At 63.4% G+C, this 20630-nt stretch overlaps 1 long non-coding RNA gene across 1 annotated transcript; it reads left to right on the forward strand.

The window, feature by feature from the left end:
• Positions 1-3200: 3200 nt before the first annotated feature.
• On the forward strand, positions 3201-5041 carry LOC120410498. Its single transcript, XR_005602698.1, has 2 exons — positions 3201-3412; positions 3553-5041. It is a non-coding gene; the product is annotated as an uncharacterized LOC120410498 (long non-coding RNA).
• The last annotated feature ends 15589 nt before the right edge of the window (positions 5042-20630 follow it).

Below are 20630 nucleotides of genomic sequence, written 5' to 3' on the forward strand. Positions count from 1 at the left end.
GAAGGAGAACAAATCAGTGCTAAAACACCTAGGAGAGTGTTCAGGAAACAGATTTTATTACAGTCTATACAAGCTCCATTTGCAGCTTGAGCACACCAGACTATTTATGAGAGGAATTTTGTTGCTGGAGATAATGAGCCAGTTTTCAGCAAAGTGTAAATCTGCTGGCTGCTTGTAGGGGCTCCCAGGCTGCCAGAGCACAGATCATCACTACTGAGTGCTTTGCTAATACTGCAAACAGTGATGACATTTAGAGAATTGTTTAACTGAGGAAGGAGATTTAAGTCACTTATGCAGTAATATCTAATGGGGGTAAACCTCTGCAGATCATACATCACAACTCTGGCAGCAGAGTTGTCTGTGATGTCTTTAAGCTACATCTTTAAATTGTGAATAATGCCTATTAAAAAACCGTAAGTCTTAGTTGTGGTAAGCATGTCTGGGTAAGATGCTGTCAGAAAGATTAGAGCCCAGATCACAGATGCAGTATCTGTCCTCTGCAGTATCCCTTGGAACAGTATGGAGGATTGGCACACCATTATAGTGCTTTATTGCACCTCTTAAAACAAACACACTGCAAAGTGCTTCCCACCAACAATCTCTCCACTTAGGAATTGAGTTAAGCCCTTCCAAGTCTGAGCGAGAGGTGGGTGCCCCAAGTGATCCTGAGAGGATGTGATGGTCACTGAAGGAATGAGTGTCACTGAGTGGACATGTGTCCCTCAGTGAGTGGCAGGTGCCCCACGTGTCCCTGAGGGCATAATAGGTCACTGAAGGAACACCGATTCCCTGTGTGCCGCTGAGGGGCCATGAGCGTCCCTGAGGGGAGGTAGATGCCAGTTGTGGTCCTGTGAGAGGGACATGAGGGTCATTTGAGGGGAGCAGGTGCCCCGTGCTCCTCTGAGGGGACATGAGGGTCACTGAAGGGGTGGCAAATGCCCTGTGTGTTGCTGAGAGGGCATGAGGGTCACTGAACGAATGGTGGGTGCCCTGCATGTTGTTGAGGGGACATGAAGGTCATTTGAGGGGCCGGGGGCAGGTGCTCCGAGTGTCGCTGAGGAACCATGAGAGGCATACGGGTACCCTGCATGTAACTGAGGCGGTGGCAGCTGCCCTGCGTGCCACTGAGGGGACACGACGATCGCTGCGGGGAGCGCGGGTTTGCCGTGCGTCTCTGAGGGCACGCGAGGGTCGCTGAGGGGGATGCGGGTGCGCCCTGAGGGACGCGGGAGGCTCGGGCGGGTTCCCGCCGCGCGGCCGCCGCCCCCTGCTGGCCGCCGCAGGGGGGCGCTTCCCGCCCCGCCACTCCCCTCAGCCGCGTCGGCGGGAACTCAAAGCAGCGGTGTCCGTCCCGCTCGGCGAGGCGCCGGGCGTGCTTCTTTAAGCGGTCTGGGAGTCGGCCTAGGGCAGCCCCCGGACTGGGACACGGAGGAGAAGCAGACGGTGGCTGTCACAGGACTGCGCGGTGTCTCGGTCTGTGAGGGGAAAAGCTGAGTTACTCAGAGGGGACAGCAAGACCTTTAGAGGGGAGGAATGCTGGAATTCCCTGGCGTCATCTGTGAGGCACGGAATGAGCATTTGGGGATAAAATTGAACCGTGTGACAGCAAAAACTGCGGTAGTCTCTGGAGGACATGTAGTGGATATTTTGGGCGGGAAAATCTGAGGTGACGTCTAGGGGAGAAAAATTGTTTTTGGGGAAAAGTCCGAGGTAATTTGTGAAGGACAGGCAGAGAAAAATTTGTGATAAAGCCTGAGGTAATTTTTAGGGGCCAGAAGGAACATTTTTGGGGTAAAATCCCAGGTATTCTACAAGAGAATGAATGAAGGTAAAATCTGAAGTAATCTCTGTGCAATAGAATATTTTGCAAGCAAAATCTGACGTAATCTATTTTGGAGGGAAAATCTGAAGAAGTCTGTGGGGAACAAAATGGATATTTTGGGTGCAGGATCTGAGGTAACCTGTAGGGGATATTTGGAGGGAAATCTTGAGGTAATCTATAGGAGTCAGAAAACATTTTTGGGATTAAACCTTAGGTGACCTTTAGGACACAACTGGGGGACATTTTGGAGGGAAAATCTGAGGTAGTCTATAGGGGGGTCAGGAGTCACTTTTTTTTTACAGAAAACCTGAGGCAATTTAAATGAAACAAATTAGCATTTTTTTTCCTAGGTGAATTTGGGGTAATTTAGAGAGGGAAAAATGAGCATTTTTGAGGGAGTGTCTGCTGTAACATAGAAGTGAGAGGAAGCATGTTTGACAGAAAATCTGGGATAACTTAGAAGGGACGTAGGTGACCTTTTTAGCTGAAAACCTGGGATAATTTAGAAGGGTACTGTTGTAGACAGAGTGGGAGCTGCAGACAAAACGTGTTAGAAAAGCCCTCCTGTTGGGTCATGAGGTGCAAAAAGGAGCACCTGGCTTTCTAAACTTCTCATAGAGGAACCTGTGTGGCTGAATCCAATCTTAGCCCTAGTCTTTGTCAACAGTTTATGCCTAAAAGATTAAATAGATGTAACTGAGCCTTTATATGACGTCCGTCAGAATAAAGGATTGCAAACCAAGTATGTTCATATAAATTTATATGATTTATTATCATAATGATCACACAAATATATCTTAATCAGAATTATTCACTACGTACTATAGGAGCTATAAAAACTAGTGTAGTATAATGCACTATTCTGAAGAAACACTGAAGGGATTATATTAAAGCTAAAAACCCCAATTATTCAGTATAGGTTAATGTCGCATAGCCATACTAAAAATGGTTGCAAAGCTCTTTGCTTATCTTTGAGAAGCAACTGAGGAGTGTCAAGAGGCAGGGAGGAATCTTCACATACACCATTCCAAGAAGGAATATGTTGGAAGACCTACTGTTAAAATTTGGGACTGGGTGGCTCAAGGTTCAACCTGTGGGGCTGTAGGGTAATGGATACCGTCAGGCGAAGGAACTGAAACGTCTCAGACCTGATTGTGTTGTCATCCATTGGCAGAAGCTCTGGCAAAACGAGGCAAGAGTGAGCAAGAGTGGCGGCGGCTTCGACCTCGTGAATGGAATAGCGAGGTAAGAGCAGAGCTTTGAGATGGAATTGAAGGCATTTTGGAGCTGGGCGATGTGTGGGTGGTGGCTTGAGGATCTCCCTGTTGGGATGCGGTTCCCTTCAGGAGCTGAAGTGTCTCAGCCCCAGAACTGGAGAGAAGGAGCCTCCGTAGGGCTTGGGGACCAGGGCCGCCCTGTAAGTCGGGGCCAGTGCTCTGGAGTCCCAGGCACTTTGCAGTCCAGGCAGCGGCTTGAGCCCCCTATAAGCAGGGGTACAGCCTCTATGGCCGCTGCTTTGCACGCCCAGCTTCATTTGCCCAGAGGGCCTGGCTCCCAGCACCGCGTGGGACTGCGCCGGACATCGCGATGGTGAGTCAAGCTGAAGCGGGAGGTTTTGGGCAGCTGGGGTGGGGGTGGTGTGTGGGCGGTGGCTTGAGGATCTCCCTGTTGGGTGCGGTTCCCTTCAGGAGCTGGAGCTTCTCAGGCCTGAATGTGTTGTCAATTGGCAGAAACCGTGGGACGACGAGGCAAGATGGAGCAAGAGGAGCAGTGGCTTCGAGCTCAAGAGTAGAACGGAGAGGCAAGAGGGAGCAAGAGGAGCAGTGGCTTCGAGCTCAAGAGTAGAACGGAGAGGCAAGAGGGAGCAAGAGGAGCAGTGGCTTCGAGCTCAAGAGTAGAACGGAGAGGCAAGAGGGAGCAAGAGGAGCAGTGGCTTCGAGCTCAAGAGTGGAACGGCGAGGCAAGAGGGAGCTTGGATCTGAAGAGGGGGCACGAGAGGCCCTCTGGGCAAAGGGCCTTCCTGGCATGGCCAGGGCACTTTCTGGGTGCCGCCGGTGGCTTTGCGCTGGGCGACCTCCCTGGGAGCAGGGCTGGTCTTTGCTGTCGTAGGCCTTTTGCCGTTGTGCTCCTTTGGCTGCCCGGAGAGAGGGGCCACCCTGTAAGGAGGGTGAGAGCCCCTGTCTCCGCACCTGAGGGGGGAAACAGAGCTCTCCCGGCCCCCAGCCCACCCTCTGTGCAGGGCAGGGCCTTTTCCCCAGGCCCGGCAGCTGTCTGCCTGCCGCTGGCCCGTGGCCCGCGTGACCCCCTGTACTCGGGGTGCGTCACAGCCTTGGTCCCTGTGCCACCCCCGAGGCGCCTCAGCGTGTCGAGGCCCCTGTACCCTCCCCACAGTGCAGGGGCAGGTCTGATGCTTTCCTCTCCCGCTCAGCGGTAGGGATGGCTCCCCAGCAGGTTGGCTGCACAGAACTTGCTCCCTCTTCTGGGACTGTCTTCCCCTCCCCTGTCTCCCCTTAGTTGGTGTGAGTGAGCAAGTGTGCTTGTGCTTTGGCCCCCTTTAGACACAGAGCAGTGTGGCTTAGGCTTCCCAGGAGGGAAAGAGGAGCTCTGTGCAGCCACTGGGAGGTCCCCAGAAACGCACGGGTGGCGAAACCGTCCGGCCTTGCTCCTGCTTTCAGAGGACGGAGCGCAGCCGCTTAGCGGTAGTGTGGGCACCGTGACCCGCCCGTAGCCAGGGCCTGGGTCTCTGCCTATGCTGCGTGGCCACCAGTCCTGCTGGTGACCTGCCAGCGTGCCGGCCCTGTACTCGGGGTGCGTGTCACGACTTTGTGGAGCCCTTTGTCCCCAGGAGCAGCCCCAGGTCCCTGTGAGCAGGCCTAGGGAGGCTGCTTTAGCCAGGTGACAGGAACGAGCGCTCCCTGGCCCTTGCGAGGGTGCAGGTTGAAGAAGTGCCGTGCCGCAGGGCGCAGTCCCGCCTTTGGCGCTGCTTTGGGCTGGCGTGGCCTCCCTGCCGCCCTCGTTGAGGAGGCTCCCGGGGCTCCTGCAGAGGCCCGTGTTGCCACACCCCGGCCAGGCCCCGGCCGGCCCCTAAGCGGGGCGCAGGCCGGAGCCTGTGCTCCGTGGTGCTTGTTGGGGGTGCCGGGCTGCGGGGGACGGCCCCGTAAGTGGGGCTGTGTGCGTCCCCCGCCCTCGGCGGGCGGTTGGAGGGACCCCCTGTAATCAGGCGGGTATCCCTGGCCCCGGCCTTTCAGAGGCGTGGGGCCAGGAGTCACGGGGCTGGGCGTGTGCCCTCCCTGTACTCGGGGCTGGGGTCCCGGCCCCTCGGCTTTAGGCCGTCAGCGCGACTGCCTGACTGTAGAGCCTCGTTCCCGTCACCGTGGGGGAAGGCCGAGCTCTGTGGCCCCCTGGGTGTCGACCGGCCTGTAAGGGGGCTGTGGGTCTGGGAGCCTTTGTGCCCCCTTCAGCTGGCAGCCTGCGTGGGGCGAGCGTCCCCTTAGTGGGGAGTGCCCCGGAATTGGAGAGAAGGAGCCTCCGTAGGCCTTGGGGACCAGGGCTGCCCTGTAAGTCGGGGCCAGGGCTCTGCAGTCCCGGGCACTTTGGAGTCCAGGCAGCGGCCTGAGCCCCCTATAAGCAGGGGTACAGCCTCTATGGCCGCTGCTTTGCATGCCCAGCTTCATTTGCCCAGAGGGCCTGGCTCCCAGCGCCGCGTGGGACTGCGCCGGACGTCGCGATGGTGAGTCAAGCTGAAGCGGGAGGTTTTGGGCAGCTGGGGTGGGGGTGGTGTGTGGGCGGTGGCTTGAGGATCTCCCTGTTGGGCTGTTGGCGCTGTTGGGTGCGGTTCCCTTCAGGAGCTGGAGCTTCTCAGGCCTGAATGTGTTGTCAATTGGCAGAAACCGTGGGACGACGAGGCAAGATGGAGCAAGAGGAGCAGTGGCTTCGAGCTCAAGAGTAGAACGGAGAGGCAAGAGGGAGCAAGAGGAGCAGTGGCTTCGAGCTCAAGAGTAGAACGGAGCGGCAAGATGGAGCAAGAGGAGCAGTGGCTTCGAGCTCAAGAGTGGAACGGCGAGGCAAGAGGGAGCTTGGATCTGAAGAGGGGGCACGAGAGGCCCTCTGGGCAAAGGGCCTTCCTGGCATGGCCAGGGCACTTTCTGGGTGCCGCCGGTGGCTTTGCGCTGGGCGACCTCCCTGGGAGCAGGGCTGGTCTTTGCTGTCGTAGGCCTTTTGCTGTTGTGCTCCTTTGGCTGCCCGGAGAGAGGGGCCACCCTGTAAGGAGGGTGAGAGCCCCTGTCTCCGCACCTGAGGGGGGAAACAGAGCTCTCCCGGCCCCCAGCCCACCCTCTATGCAGGGCAGGGCCTTTTCCCCAGGCCCAGCAGCTGTCTGCCTGCCGCTGGCCTGCGGCCCGCGTGACCCCCTGTACTCAGGGCGCGTCACAGCCTTGGTCCCTGTGCCACCCCCGAGGCGCCTCAGCGTGTCGAGGCCCCTGTACCCTCCCCACAGTGCAGGGGCAGGTCTGATGCTTTCCTCTCCCGCTCAGCGGTAGGGATGGCTCCCCAGCAGGTTGGCTGCACAGAACTTGCTCCCTCTTCTGGGACTGTCTTCCCCTCCCCTGTCTCCCCTTAGTTGGTGTGAGTGAGCAAGTGTGCTTGTGCTTTGGCCCCCTTTAGACACAGAGCAGCGTGGCTTAGGCTTCCCAGGAGGGAAAGAGGAGCTCTGTGCAGCCACTGGGAGGTCCCAGAAACGCACGGGTGGCGAAACCGTCCGGCCTTGCCCCTGCTTTCTGAGGACGCAGCGCAGCCGCTTAGCGGTAGCGTGGGCGCCGTGACCCGCCCGTAGCCAGGGCCTGGGTCTCTGCCTATGCTGCGTGGCCGCCAGTCCTGCTGGTGACCTGCCAGCGTGCCGGCCCTGTACTCGGGGGTGCGTGTCACGACTTTGTGGAGCCCTTTGTCCCCAGGAGCAGCCCCAGGTCCCTGTGAGCAGGCCTAGGGAGGCTGCTTTAGCCAGGTGACAGGAACGAGCACTCCCTGGCCCTTGCGAGGCTGCGGGTTTAAGAAGTGCTGTGCCGCAGGGCGCAGTCCCGCCTTTGGCGCTGTTTTGGGCTGGTGTGGCCTCCCTGCTTCCCTTGTTGAGGAGGCTCCCGGGGCTCCTGCAGAGGCCTGTGTTGCCACACCGCGGCCAGGCTCCGGCCGGCCCCTAAGCGGGGCGCAGGCCGGAGCCTGTGCTCTGTGGTGCTTGTTGGGGGTGCCGGGCTGCGGGGGGCGGCCCTGTATGTGGGGTTGTGTGCGTCCCCCGCCCTCGGCGGGCGGTTGGAGGGACCCCCTGTAATCAGGCGGGTATCCCTGGCCCCGGCCTTTCAGAGGCGTGGGGCCAGGAGTCACGGGGCTGGGCGTGTGCCCTCCCTGTACTCGGGGCTGGGGTCCCGGCCCCTCGGCTTTAGGCCGTCAGCGCGACTGCCTGACTGTAGAGTCTCGTTCCTGTCACCGTGGGGGAAGGCCGAGCTCTGTGGCCCCCTGGGTGTCGACCGGCCCTGTAAGCGGGCTGTGGGTCTGGGAGCCTTTGTGCCCCCTTCAGCTGGCAGCCTGCGTGGGGCGAGCGTCCCCTTAGTGGGGAGTGCCCCCGAAGTGGAGAGAAGGAGCCTCCGTAGGGCTTGGGGACCAGGGCCGCCCTGTAAGGTCGGGGCCAGTGCTCTGGAGTCCCAGGCACTTTGCAGTCCAGGCAGCGGCTTGAGCCCCCTATAAGCAGGGGTACAGCCTCTATGGCCGCTGCTTTGCACGCCCAGCTTCATTTGCCCAGAGGGCCTGGCTCCCAGCACCGCGTGGGACTGCGCCGGACATCGCGATGGTGAGTCAAGCTGAAGCGGGAGGTTTTGGGCAGCTGGGGTGGGGGTGGTGTGTGGGCGGTGGCTTGAGGATCTCCCTGTTGGGTGCGGTTCCCTTCAGGAGCTGGAGCTTCTCAGGCCTGAATGTGTTGTCAATTGGCAGAAACCGTGGGACGACGAGGCAAGATGGAGCAAGAGGAGCAGTGGCTTCGAGCTCAAGAGTAGAACGGAGAGGCAAGAGGGAGCAAGAGGAGCAGTGGCTTCGAGCTCAAGAGTGGAACGGCGAGGCAAGAGGGAGCTTGGATCTGAAGAGGGGCACGAGAGGCCCTCTGGGCAAAGGGCCTTCCTGGCATGGCCAGGGCACTTTCTGGGTGCCGCCGGTGGCTTTGCGCTGGGCGACCTCCCTGGGAGCAGGGCTGGTCTTTGCTGTCATAGGCCTTTTGCCGTTGTGCTCCTTTGGCTGCCGGAGAGAGGGGCCACCCTGTAAGGAGGGTGAGAGCCCCTGTCTCCGCACCTGAGGGGGGAAACAGAGCTCTCCCGGCCCCCAGCCCACCCTCTATGCAGGGCAGGGCCTTTTCCCCAGGCCCGGCAGCTGTCTGCCTGCTGCTGGCCCCTGGCCAGCGTGACCCCCTGTACTCGGGGCGCGTCACTGCCTCCGTCCCTGTGCCAGCCCTGGAGCGCCTCGGCGTGTCGAGGCCCCTGTGCCCTCCCCACAGTGCGGGGGCAGGTCTGATGCTTTCCTCTCCCGCTCAGCGGTAGGGATGGCTCCCCAGCAGGTTGGCTGCGCAGAACTTGCTCCCTCTTCTGGGACTGTCTTCCCCTCCCCTGTCTTCGCCTCCCCTGTCTCCCTTTAGTTGGTGTGAGTGAGCAAGTGTGCTTGTGCTTTGGCCCCCTTTAGACACAGAGCAGCGTAGCTGAGACTTCCCAGGAGGGAAAGAGGAGCTCTGTGCAGCCACAGGGAGGTCCCCAAAAAGGCACGGGTGGCGAAACCGTCCGGCCTTGCTCCTGCTTTCAGAGGACGGAGCGCAGCCGCTTAGCGGTAGTGTGGGCACCGTGACCCGCCCGTAGCCAGGGCCTGGTCTCTGCCTATGCTGCGTGGCCGCCAGTCCCTGCTGGTGACCTGCCAGCGTGCCGGCCCTGTACTCGGGGTGCGTGTCACGACTTTGTGGAGCCCTTTGTCCCCAGGAGCAGCCCCAGGTCCCTGTGAGCAGGCCTAGGGAGGCTGCTTTAGCCAGGTGACAGGAACGAGCACTCCCTGGCCCTTGCGAGGCTGCGGGTTTAAGAAGTGCTGTGCCGCAGGGCGCAGTCCCGCCTTTGGCGCTGTTTTGGGCTGGTGTGGCCTCCCTGCTTCCCTTGTTGATGGAGGCTCCCGGGGCTCCTGCAGAGGCCTGTGTTGCCACACCGCGGCCAGGCTCCGGCCGGCCCCTAAGCGGGGCGCAGGCCGGAGCCTGTGCTCTGTGGTGCTTGTTGGGGGTGCCGGGCTGCGGGGGGCGGCCCTGTATGTGGGGTTGTGTGCGTCCCCCGCCCTCGGCGGGCGGTTGGAGGGACCCCCTGTAATCAGGCGGGTATCCCTGGCCCCGGCCTTTCAGAGGCGTGGGGCCAGGAGTCACGGGGCTGGGCGTGTGCCCTCCCTGTACTCGGGGCTGGGTCCCGGCCCCTCGGCTTTAGGCCGTCAGCGCGACTGCCTGACTGTAGAGGTCTCGTTCCTGTCACCGTGGGGGAAGGCCGAGCTCTGTGGCCCCTGGGTGCGACCGGCCTGTAAAGCGGGCTGTGGGTCTGGGAGCCTTTGTGCCCCCTTCAGCTGGCAGCCTGCGTGGGGCGAGCGTCCCCTTAGTGGGGAGTGCCCCCGAAGTGGAGAGAAGGAGCCTCCGTAGGGCTTGGGGACCAAGGGCCGCCCTGTAAGTCGGGGCCAGTGCTCTGGAGTCCCAGGCACTTTGCAGTCCAGCAGCGGCTTGAGCCCCCTATAAGCAGGGGTACAGCCTCTATGGCCGCTGCTTTGCACGCCCAGCTTCATTGCCCAGAGGGCCTGGCTCCCAGCACCGCGTGGGACTGCCCGCGGACATCGCGATGGTGAGTCAAGCTGAAGCGGGAGGTTTTGGGCAGCTGGGGTGGGGTGTTGTGGGCGGTGGCTGAGGATCTCCCTGTTGGGTGCGTTCCCTTCAGGAGCTGGAGCTTCTCAGGCCTGAATGGTGTTGTCAATTGGCAGAAACCGTGGGACGACGAGGGCAAGATGGAGCAAGAGGAGCAGTGGCTTCGAGCTCAAGAGTAGAACGGAGAGGCAAGAGGGAGCAAGAGGAGCATGGCTTCGAGCTCAAGAGTAGAACGGAGCGGCAAGATGGAGCAAGAGGAGCAGTGGCTTCGAGCTCAAGAGTGGAACGGCGAGGCAAGAGGGAGCTTGGATCTGAAGAGGGGGCACGAGAGGCCCTCTGGGCAAAGGGCCTTCCTGGCATGGCCAGGGCACTTTCTGGGTGCCGCCGGTGGCTTTGCGCTGGGCGACCTCCCTGGGAGCAGGGCTGGTCTTTGCTGTCGTAGGCCTTTTGCCGTTGTGCTCCTTTGGCTGCCCGGAGAGAGGGGCCACCCTGTAAGGAGGGTGAGAGCCCCTGTCTCCGCACCTGAGGGGGGAAACAGAGCTCTCCCGGCCCCCAGCCCACCCTCTATGCAGGGCAGGGCCTTTTCCCCAGGCCCAGCAGCTGTCTGCCTGCCGCTGGCCCGCGGCCCGCGTGACCCCCTGTACTCAGGGCGCGTCACAGCCTTGGTCCCTGTGCCACCCCCGAGGCGCCTCAGCGTGTCGAGGCCCCTGTACCCTCCCCACAGTGCAGGGGCAGGTCTGATGCTTTCCTTCTCCCCTCAGCGGTAGGGATGGCTCCCCAGCAGGTTGGCTGCACAGAACTTGCCTGCCCTCTTCTGGGACTGTCTTCCCCTCCCCTGTTCCCCCTTAGTTGGTGTGAGTGAGCAAGTGTGCTTGTGCTTTGGCCCCCTTTAGACACAGAGCAGCGTGGCTTAGGCTTCCAGGAGGAAAGAGGAGCTCTGTGCAGCCACTGGAGGTCCCCAGAAACGCACGGGTGGCGAACCGTCCGGCCTTGCTCCTGCTTTCAGAGGACGGAGCGCAGCCGCTTAGCGTAGGTGGGCACCGTGACCCGCCCGTAGCCAGGGCCTGGGTCTCTGCCTATGCTGCGTGGCCGCCAGTCCTGCTGGTGACCTGCAGCGCGTGCCGGCCCTGTACTCGGGGTGCGTGTCACGACTTTTGTGGAAGCCCTTTGTCCCCAGGAGCAGCCCCAGGTCCCTGTGAGCAGGCCTAGGGAGGCTGCTTTAGCCAGGTGACAGGAACGAGCACTCCCTGGCCCTTGCGAGGCTGCGGGTTTAAGAAGTGCTGTGCCGCAGGGGCGCCAGTCCCGCCTTTGGCGCTGTTTGGGCTGGTGTGGCCTCCCTGCTTCCCTTGTGAGGAGGCTCCCGGGGCTCCTGCAGAGGCCTGTGTTGCCACACCGCGGCCAGGCTCCGGCCGGCCCCTAAGCGGGCGCAGGCCGGAGCCTGTTGCTCTGTGGTGCTTGTTGGGGTGCCGGCTGCGGGGGCGGCCCTGTATGTGGGGTTGTGTGCGTCCCCCGCCCTCGGCGGCGGTTGGAGGACCCCCTGTAATCAGGCGGGTATCCCTGGCCCCGGCCTTTCAGAGGCGTGGGGCCAGGAGTCACGGGGCGGGCGTGTGCCCTCCCTGTACTCGGGGCTGGGGTCCCGGCCCCTCGGCTTTAGGCCGTCAGCGCGACTGCCTGACTGTAGAGTCTCGTTCCGTCACCGTGGGGAAGGCCGAGCTCTGTGGCCCCCTGGGTGTCGACCGGCCTGTAAGCGGGCTGTGGGTCTGGAGCCTTTGTGCCCCCTTCAGCTGGCAGCCTGCGTGGGGCGAGCGTCCCCTTAGTGGGGAGTGCCCCGAAGTGGAGAGAAGGAGCCTCCGTAGGGCTTGGGGACCAGGGCCGCCCTGTAAGTCGGGGCCAGTGCTCTGGAGTCCCAGGCACTTTGCAGTCCAGGCAGCGGCTTGAGCCCCCTATAAGCAGGGGTACAGCCTCTATGGCCGCTGCTTTGCATGCCCAGCTTCATTTGCCCAGAGGGCCTGGCTCCCAGCGCCGCGTGGGACTGCGCCGGACGTCGCGATGGTGAGTCAAGCTGAAGCTGGAGGGCTTTGGGCAGCTGGGCTGGGGGTGGTGTGGCGGTGGCTTGAGGATCTCCCTGTTGGGTGCGGTTCCCTTCAGGAGCTGGAGCTTCTCAGGCCTGAATGTGTTGTCAATTGGCAGAAACGTGGGACGACGAGGCAAGATGGAGCAAGGAGCAGTGGCTTCGAGCTCAAGAGTAGAACGGAGAGGCAAGAGGGAGCAAGAGGAGCAGTGGCTTCGAGCTCAAGAGTGAACGGAGGGCAAGAGGCAAGAGGAGCTGGGAGCTCAGTGGAAGAGGCAAGGGGAGCACGAGAGGCCCTCTGGGCAAAGGGCCTTCCTGGCATGGCCAGGGCACTTTCTGGGTGCCGCCGGTGGCTTTGCGCTGGGCGACCTCCCTGGGAGCAGGGCTGGTCTTTGCTGTCGTAGGCCTTTTGCCGTTGTGCTCCTTTGGCTGCCCGGAGAGAGGGGCCACCCTGTAAGGAGGGTGAGAGCCCCTGTCTCCGCACCTGAGGGGGAAACAGAGCTCTCCCGGCCCCAGCCCACCCTCTATGCAGGGCAGGGCCTTTTCCCCAGGCCCGCAGCTGTCTGCCTGCCGCTGGCCCGCGGCCCGCGTGACCCCCTGTACTCGGGCGCGTCACAGCCTTGGTCCCTGTGCCACCCCCGAGGCGCCTCAGCGTGTCGAGGCCCCTGTACCCTCCCCACAGTGCAGGGGCAGGTCTGATGCTTTCCTCTCCCGCTCAGCGGTAGGGATGGCTCCCCAGCAGGTTGGCTGCACAGAACTTGCTCCCTCTTCTGGGACTGTCTTCCCCTCCCCTGTCTCCCCTTAGTTGGTGTGAGTGAGCAAGTGTGCTTGTGCTTTGGCCCCCTTTAGACACAGAGCAGCGTGCTTAGGCTTCCCAGGAGGGAAAGAGGAGCTCTGTGCAGCCACTGGGAGTCCCCAGAAACGCACGGGTGGCGAAACCGTCCGGCCTTGCTCCTGCTTTCAGAGGACGGAGCGCAGCCGCTTAGCGGTAGTGTGGGCACCGTGACCCGCCCGTAGCCAGGGCCTGGGTCTCTGCCTATGCTGCGTGGCCGCCAGTCCTGCTGGTGACCTGCCAGCGTGCCGGCCCTGTACTCGGGGTGCGTGTCACGACTTTGTGGAGCCCTTTGTCCCCAGGAGCAGCCCCAGGTCCCTGTGAGCAGGCCTAGGGAGGCTGCTTTAGCCAGGTGACAGGAACGAGCACTCCCTGGCCCTTGCGAGGCTGCGGGTTTAAGAAGTGCTGTGCCGCAGGGCGCAGTCCCGCCTTTGGCGCTGTTTTGGGCTGGTGTGGCCTCCCTGCTTCCCTTGTTGAGGAGGCTCCCGGGGCTCCTGCAGAGGCCTGTGTTGCCACACCGCGGCCAGGCTCCGGCCGGCCCCTAAGCGGGGCGCAGGCCGGAGCCTGTGCTCCGTGGTGCTTGTTGGGGGTGCCGGGCTGCGGGGGACGGCCCCGTAAGTGGGGCTGTGTGCGTCCCCCGCCCTCGGCGGGCGGTTGGAGGGACCCCCTGTAATCAGGCGGGTATCCCTGGCCCCGGCCTTTCAGAGGCGTGGGGCCAGGAGTCGTGGGGCCGGGCGTGTGCCCTCCCTGTCCTCGGGGCTGGGGTCCCGGCCCCTCGGCTTTAGGCCGTCAGCTCGACTGCCTGAGTGTAGAGCCTCGTTCCCGTCACCGTGGGGGAAGGCCGAGCTCTGTGGCCCCTGGGTGTCGACCGGCCTGTAAGCGGGCTGTGGGTCTGGGAGCCTTTGTGCCCCCTTCAGCTGGCAGCCTGCGTGGGGCGAGCGTCCCCTTAGTGGGGAGTGCCCCGAAGTGGAGAGAAGGAGCCTCCGTAGGGCTTGGGGACCAGGGCCGCCCTGTAGTCGGGGCCAGTGCTCTGGAGTCCCAGGCACTTTGCAGTCCAGGCAGCGGCTTGAGCCCCTATAAGCAGGGGTACAGCCTCTATGGCCGCTGCTTTGCACGCCCAGCTTCATTTGCCCAGAGGGCCTGGCTCCCAGCACCGCGTGGGACGCCGGACATCGCGATGGTGAGTCAAGCTGAAGCGGGAGGTTTTGGGCAGCTGGGGTGGGGGTGGTGTGTGGGGGGTGGCTTAAGGATCTCCCTGTTGGGTGCGGTTCCCTTCAGGAGCTGGAGCTTCTCAGGCCTGAGCGTGTCGTCCCTTGGCAGAAGGCGTGGGACGACGAGGCAAGAGGGAGCAAGAGCAGCGGCTTCGAGCTCAAGAGTGGAACGGCGAGGCAAGAGCGAGCTTGGAGCTGGAGAGGGGGCACCAGAGGCCCTCTGGGCAAAGGGCCCTCCTGGCAGGGCCAGGGCACTTTGTGGGTGCCGCGGCTGGCTTTGCGCTGGGCGACCTCCCTGGGAGCAGGGCTGGTCTTTGCTGACGTTGGCCTTTTGCCGTTGTGCTCCTTTGGCTGCCCGGAGAGAGGGGCAACCCTGTAAGAAGGGTGAGAGCCCCTGCCTCCGCACCTGAGGGGGGAAACAGAGCTCTCCCGGCCCCCAGCCCGCCCTCTGTGCAGGGCAGGGCCTTTTCCCCAGGCCCGCAGCTGTCTGCCTGCCGCTGGCCCGCGGCCCGCGTGACCCCCTGTACTCGGGCGTCACAGCCTTGGTCCCTGTGCCACCCCCGAGGCGCCTCAGAGGCCCCTGTACCCTCCCCACAGTGCAGGGGCAGGTCTGATGCTTTCCTCTCCCGCTCAGCGGTAGGGATGGCTCCCCAGCAGGTTGGCTGCGCAGAACTTGCTCCCTCTTCTGGGACTGTCTTCCCCTCCCCTGTCTTCCCCTCCCCTGTCTCCCTTTAGTTGGTGTGAGTGAGCAAGTGTGCTTGTGCTTTGGCCCCCTTTAGACACAGAGCAGCGTGAGGCTTCCCAGGAGGGAAAGAGGAGCTCTGTGCAGCCACAGGGAGGTCCCCAAAAAGGCACGGGTGGAGAAAGCGTCCGGCCTTGCCCCTGCTTTCAGAGGACGGAGCGCAGCCGCTTAGCGGTAGTGTGGGCACCGTGACCCGCCCGTAGCCAGGGCCTGGGTCTCTGCCTATGCTGGCGTGGGCCGCCAGTCCTGCTGGTGACCTGCCAAGCGTGCCGGCCCTGTACTCGGGGTGCGTGTCACGACTTTGTGGAGCCCTTTGTCCCAGGAGCAGCCCCAGGTCCCTGTGAGCAGGCCTAGGGAGGCTGCTTTAGGCAGGTGACAGGAACGAGCGCTCCCTGGCCCTTGCGAGGGTGCGGGTTTAAGAAGTGCTGTGCCGCAGGGCGCAGTCCCGCCTTTGGCGCTGTTTTGGGCTGGCGTGGCCTCCCTGCTTCCCTTGTTGAGGAGGCTCCCGGGGCTCCTGCAGAGGCCTGTGTTGCCACACCGCGGCCAGGCTCCGGCCGGCCCCTAAGCGGGGCCGCAGGCCGGAGCCTGTGCTCTGTGGTGCTTGTTGGGGGTGCCGGGCTGCGGGGGGCGGCCCTGTATGTGGGGTTGTGTGCGTCCCCCGCCCTCGGCGGGCGGTGGAGGGACCCCTGTAATCAGGCGGGTATCCCTGGCCCCCGGCCTTTCAGAGGCGTGGGGCCAGGAGTCACGGGGCTGGCGTGTGCCCTCCCTGTACTCGGGGCTGGGGTCCCGGCCCCTCGGCTTTAGGCCGTCAGCGCGACTGCCTGACTGTAGAGTCTCGTTCCTGTCACCGTGGGGGAAGGCCGAGCTCTGTGGCCCCCTGGGTGTCGACCGGCCTGTAAGCGGGCTGTGGGTCTGGGAGCCTTTGTGCCCCCTTCAGCTGGCAGCCTGCGTGGGGCGAGCGTCCCCTTAGTGGGGAGTGCCCCCGAAGTGGAGAGAAGGAGCCTCCGTAGGGCTTGGGGACCAGGGCCGCCCTGTAAGTCGGGGCCAGTGCTCTGGAGTCCCGGGCACTTTGGAGTCCAGGCAGCGGCCTGAGCCCCCTATAAGCAGGGGTACAGCCTCTATGGCCGCTGCTTTGCATGCCCAGCTTCATTTGCCCAGAGGGCCTGGCTCCCAGCGCCGCGTGGGACTGCGCCGGACGTCGCGATGGTGAGTCAAGCTGAAGCTGGAGGGCTTTGGGCAGCTGGGCTGGGGGCGGTCTGGGGGTGGTGGGCTTGAGGATCTCCCTGTTGGCGGCGGTTCCCTTCAGGAGCTGGAGCTTCTCAGGCCTGAATGTGTTGTCAATTGGCAGAAACCGTGGGACGACGAGGCAAGATGGAGCAAGAGGAGCCAGTGGCTTCGAGCTCAAGAGTAGAACGGAGAGGCAAGAGGGAGCAAGAGGAGCAGTGGCTTCGAGCTCAAGAGTAGAACGGAGCGGCAAGATGGAGCAAGAGGAGCAGTGGCTTCGAGCTCAAGAGTGGAACGGCGAGGCAAGAGGGAGCTTGGATCTGAAGAGGGGGCACGAGAGGCCCTCTGGGCAAAGGGCCTTCCTGGCATGGCCAGGGCACTTTCTGGGTGCCGCCGGTGGCTTTGCGCTGGCGACCTCCCTGGAGCAGGGCTGGTCTTTGCTGTCGTAGGCCTTTTGCCTGTTGTGCTCCTTTGGCTGCCCGGAGAGAGGGGCCACCCTGTAAGGAGGGTGAGAGCCCCTGTCTCCGCACCTGAGGGGGGAAACAGAGCTCTCCCGGCCCCCAGCCCACCCTCTATGCAGGGCAGGGCCTTTTCCCCAGGCCCAGCAGCTGTCTGCCTGCCGCTGGCCTGCGGCCCGCGTGACCCCCTGTAACTCGGGGCGCGTCACAGCCTTGGTCCCTGTGCCACCCCCGAGGCGCCTCAGCGTGTCGAGGCCCCTGTACCCTCCCCACAGTGCAGGGGCAGGTCTGATGCTTTCCTCTCCCGCTCAGCGGTAGGGATGGCTCCCCAGCAGGTTGGCTGCACAGAACTTGCTCCCTCTTCTGGGACTGTCTTCGCCTCCCCTGTCTCCCCTTAGTTGGTGTGAGTGAGCAAGTGTGCTTGTGCTTTGGCCCCCTTTAGACACAGAGCAGCGTAGCTGAGACTTCCCAGGAGGGAAAGAGGAGCTCTGTGCAGCCACAGGGAGGTCCCCAAAAAGGCACGGGTGGAGAAAGCGTCCGGCCTTGCCCCTGCTTTCTGAGGACGCAGCGCAGCCGCTTAGCGGTAGCGTGGGCGCCGTGACCCGCCCGTAGCCAGGGCCTGGGTCTCTGCCTATGCTGCGTGGCCGCCAGTCCTGCTGGTGACCTGCCAGCGTGACCGGCCCTGTACTCGGGGTGCGTGTCACGACTTTGTGGAGCCCTTTGTCCCCAGGAGCAGCCCCAGGTCCCTGTGAGCAGGCCTAGGGAGGCTGGCTTTAGCCAGGTGACAGGAACGAGCACTCCCTGGCCCTTGCGAGGCTGCGGGGTTTAAGAAGTGCTGTGCCGCAGGGCGCAGTCCCGCCTTTGGCGCTGTTTTGGGCTGGTGTGGCCTCCCTGCTTCCCTTGTTGAGGAGGCTCCCGGGGCTCCTGCAGAGGCCTGTGTTGCCACACCGCGGCCAGGCTCCGGCCGGCCCCTAAGCGGGGCGCAGGCCGGAGCCTGTGCTCTGTGGTGCTTGTTGGGGGTGCCGGGCTGCGGGGGGCGCCCTGTATGTGGGGTTGTGTGCGTCCCCCGCCCTCGGCGGGCGGTTGGAGGGACCCCCTGTAATCAGGCGGGTATCCCTGGCCCCGGCCTTTCAGAGGCGTGGGGCCAGGAGTCACGGGGCTGGGCGTGTGCCCTCCCTGTACTCGGGGCTGGGGTCCCGGCCCCTCGGCTTTAGGCCGTCAGCGCGACTGCCTGACTGTAGAGTCTCGTTCCTGTCACCGTGGGGGAAGGCCGAGCTCTGTGGCCCCCTGGGTGTCGACCGGCCTGTAAGCGGGCTGTGGGTCTGGGAGCCTTTGTGCCCCCTTCAGCTGGCAGCCTGCGTGGGGCGAGCGTCCCCTTAGTGGGGAGTGCCCCCGAAGTGGAGAGAAGGAGCCTCCGTAGGGCTTGGGGACCAGGGCCGCCCTGTAAGTCGGGGCCAGTGCTCTGGAGTCCCAGGCACTTTGCAGTCCAGGCAGCGGCTTGAGCCCCCTATAAGCAGGGGTACAGCCTCTATGGCCGCTGCTTTGCACGCCCAGCTTCATTTGCCCAGAGGGCCTGGCTCCCAGCGCCGCGTGGGACTGCGCCGGACGTCGCGATGGTGAGTCAAGCTGAAGCTGGAGGGCTTTGGGCAGCTGGGCTGGGGGCGGTCTGGGGGTGGTGGCTTGAGGATCTCCCTGCGGGGCTGTTGGCCGGCGGTTCCCTTCAGGAGCTGGAGCTTCTCAGGCCTGAGTGTGTTGTCAATTGGCAGAAACCGTGGGACGACGAGGCAAGATGGAGCAAGAGGAGCAGTGGCTTCGAGCTCAAGAGTAGAACGGAGAGGCAAGAGGGAGCAAGAGGAGCAGTGGCTTCGAGCTCAAGAGTAGAACGGAGCGGCAAGATGGAGCAAGAGGAGCAGTGGCTTCGAGCTCAAGAGTGGAACGGCGAGGCAAGAGGGAGCTTGGATCTGAAGAGGGGGCACGAGAGGCCCTCTGGGCAAAGGGCCTTCCTGGCATGGCCAGGGCACTTTCTGGGTGCCGCCGGTGGCTTGCGCTGGGCGACCTCCCTGGGAGCAGGGCTGGTCTTTGCTGACGTTGGCCTTTTGCCGTTGTGCTCCTTTGGCTGCCCGGAGAGAGGGGCCACCCTGTAAGGAGGGTGAGAGCCCCTGTCTCCGCACCTGAGGGGGGAAACAGAGCTCTCCCGGCCCCCAGCCCACCCTCTATGCAGGGCAGGGCCTTTTCCCCAGGCCCAGCAGCTGTCTGCCTGCCGCTGGCCCGCGGCCCGCGTGACCCCCTGTACTCGGGGCGCGTCACAGCCTTGGTCCCTGTGCCACCCCCGAGGCGCCTCAGCGTGTCGAGGCCCCTGTACCCTCCCCACAGTGCAGGGGCAGGTCTGATGCTTTCCTCTCCCGCTCAGCGGTAGGGATGGCTCCCCAGCAGGTTGGCTGCACAGAACTTGCTCCCTCTTCTGGGACTGTCTTCCCCTCCCCTGTCTCCCCTTAGTTGGTGTGAGTGAGCAAGTGTGCTTGTGCTTTGGCCCCCTTTAGACACAGAGCAGCGTGGCTTAGGCTTCCCAGGAGGGAAAGAGGAGCTCTGTGCAGCCACTGGGAGGTCCCCAGAAACGCACGGGTGGCGAAACCGTCCGGCCTTGCTCCTGCTTTCAGAGGACGGAGCGCAGCCGCTTAGCGGTAGTGTGGGCACCGTGACCCGCCCGTAGCCAGGGCCTGGGTCTCTGCCTATGCTGCGTGGCCGCCAGTCCTGCTGGTGACCTGCCAGCGTGACCCCCTGTACTCGGGGCGCGTCACTGCCTCCGTCCCTGTGCCAGCCCTGGAGCGCCTCGGCGTGTCGAGGCCCCTGTACCCTCCCCACAGTGCAGGGGCAGGTCTGATGCTTTCCTCTCCCGCTCAGCGGTAGGGATGGCTCCCCAGCAGGTTGGCTGCACAGAACTTGCTCCCTCTTCTGGGACTGTCTTCCCCTCCCCTGTCTCCCCTTAGTTGGTGTGAGTGAGCAAGTGTGCTTGTGCTTTGGCCCCCTTTAGACACAGAGCAGCGTGGCTTAGGCTTCCCAGGAGGGAAAGAGGAGCTCTGTGCAGCCACTGGGAGGTCCCCAGAAACGCACGGGTGGCGAAACCGTCCGGCCTTGCTCCTGCTTTCAGAGGACGGAGCGCAGCCGCTTAGCGGTAGTGTGGGCACCGTGACCCGCCCGTAGCCAGGGCCTGGGTCTCTGCCTATGCTGCGTGGCCGCCAGTCCTGCTGGTGACCTGCCAGCGTGCCGGCCCTGTACTCGGGGTGCGTGTCACGACTTTGTGGAGCCCTTTGTCCCCAGGAGCAGCCCCAGGTCCCTGTGAGCAGGCCTAGGGAGGCTGCTTTAGCCAGGTGACAGGAACGAGCACTCCCTGGCCCTTGCGAGGCTGCGGGTTTAAGAAGTGCTGTGCCGCAGGGCGCAGTCCCGCCTTTGGCGCTGTTTTGGGCTGGTGTGGCCTCCCTGCTTCCCTTGTTGAGGAGGCTCCCGGGGCTCCTGCAGAGGCCTGTGTTGCCACACCGCGGCCAGGCTCCGGCCGGCCCCTAAGCGGGGCGCAGGCCGGAGCCTGTGCTCTGTGGTGCTTGTTGGGGGTGCCGGGCTGCGGGGGGCGGCCCTGTATGTGGGGTTGTGTGCGTCCCCCGCCCTCGCGGGCGGTTGGAGGGACCCCCTGTAATCAGGCGGGTATCCCTGGCCCCGGCCTTTCAGAGGCGTGGGGCCAGGAGTCACGGGGCTGGGCGTGTGCCCTCCCTGTACTCGGGGCTGGGGTCCCGGCCCCTCGGCTTTAGGCCGTCAGCGCGACTGCCTGACTGTAGAGTCTCGTTCCTGTCACCGTGGGGGAAGGCCGAGCTCTTGTGGCCCCCTGGGTGTCGACCGGCCCTGTAAGCGGGCTGTGGGTCTGGGAGCCTTTGTGCCCCCTTCAGCTGGCAGCCTGCGTGGGGCGAGCGTCCCTTAGTGGGGAGTGCCCCCGAAGTGGAGAGAAGGAGCCTCCGTAGGGCTTGGGGGACCAGGGCCGCCCTGTAAGTCGGGGCCAGTGGCTCTGGAGTCCCAGGCACTTTGCAGTCCAGGCAGCGGCTTGGAGCCCCCTATAAGCAGGGGTACAGCCTCTATGGCCGCTGCTTTGCACGCCCAGCTTCATTTGCCCAGAGGGCCTGGCTCCCAGCACCGCGTGGGACTGCGCCGGACATCGCGATGGTGAGTCAAGCTGAAGCGGGAGGTTTTGGGCAGCTGGGGTGGGGGGTGGTGTGTGGGCGGTGGCTTGAGGATCTCCCTGTTGGGTGCGGTTCCCTTCAGGAGCTGGAGCTTCTCAGGCCTGAATGTGTTGTCAATTGGCAGAAACCGTGGGACGACGAGGC

The sequence above is a fragment of the Corvus cornix genome, chromosome 9 (genome assembly GCF_000738735.6).
Source record: "Corvus cornix cornix isolate S_Up_H32 chromosome 9, ASM73873v5, whole genome shotgun sequence".
In the NCBI taxonomy this organism is placed as follows: Eukaryota; Metazoa; Chordata; class Aves; order Passeriformes; family Corvidae; genus Corvus; species Corvus cornix.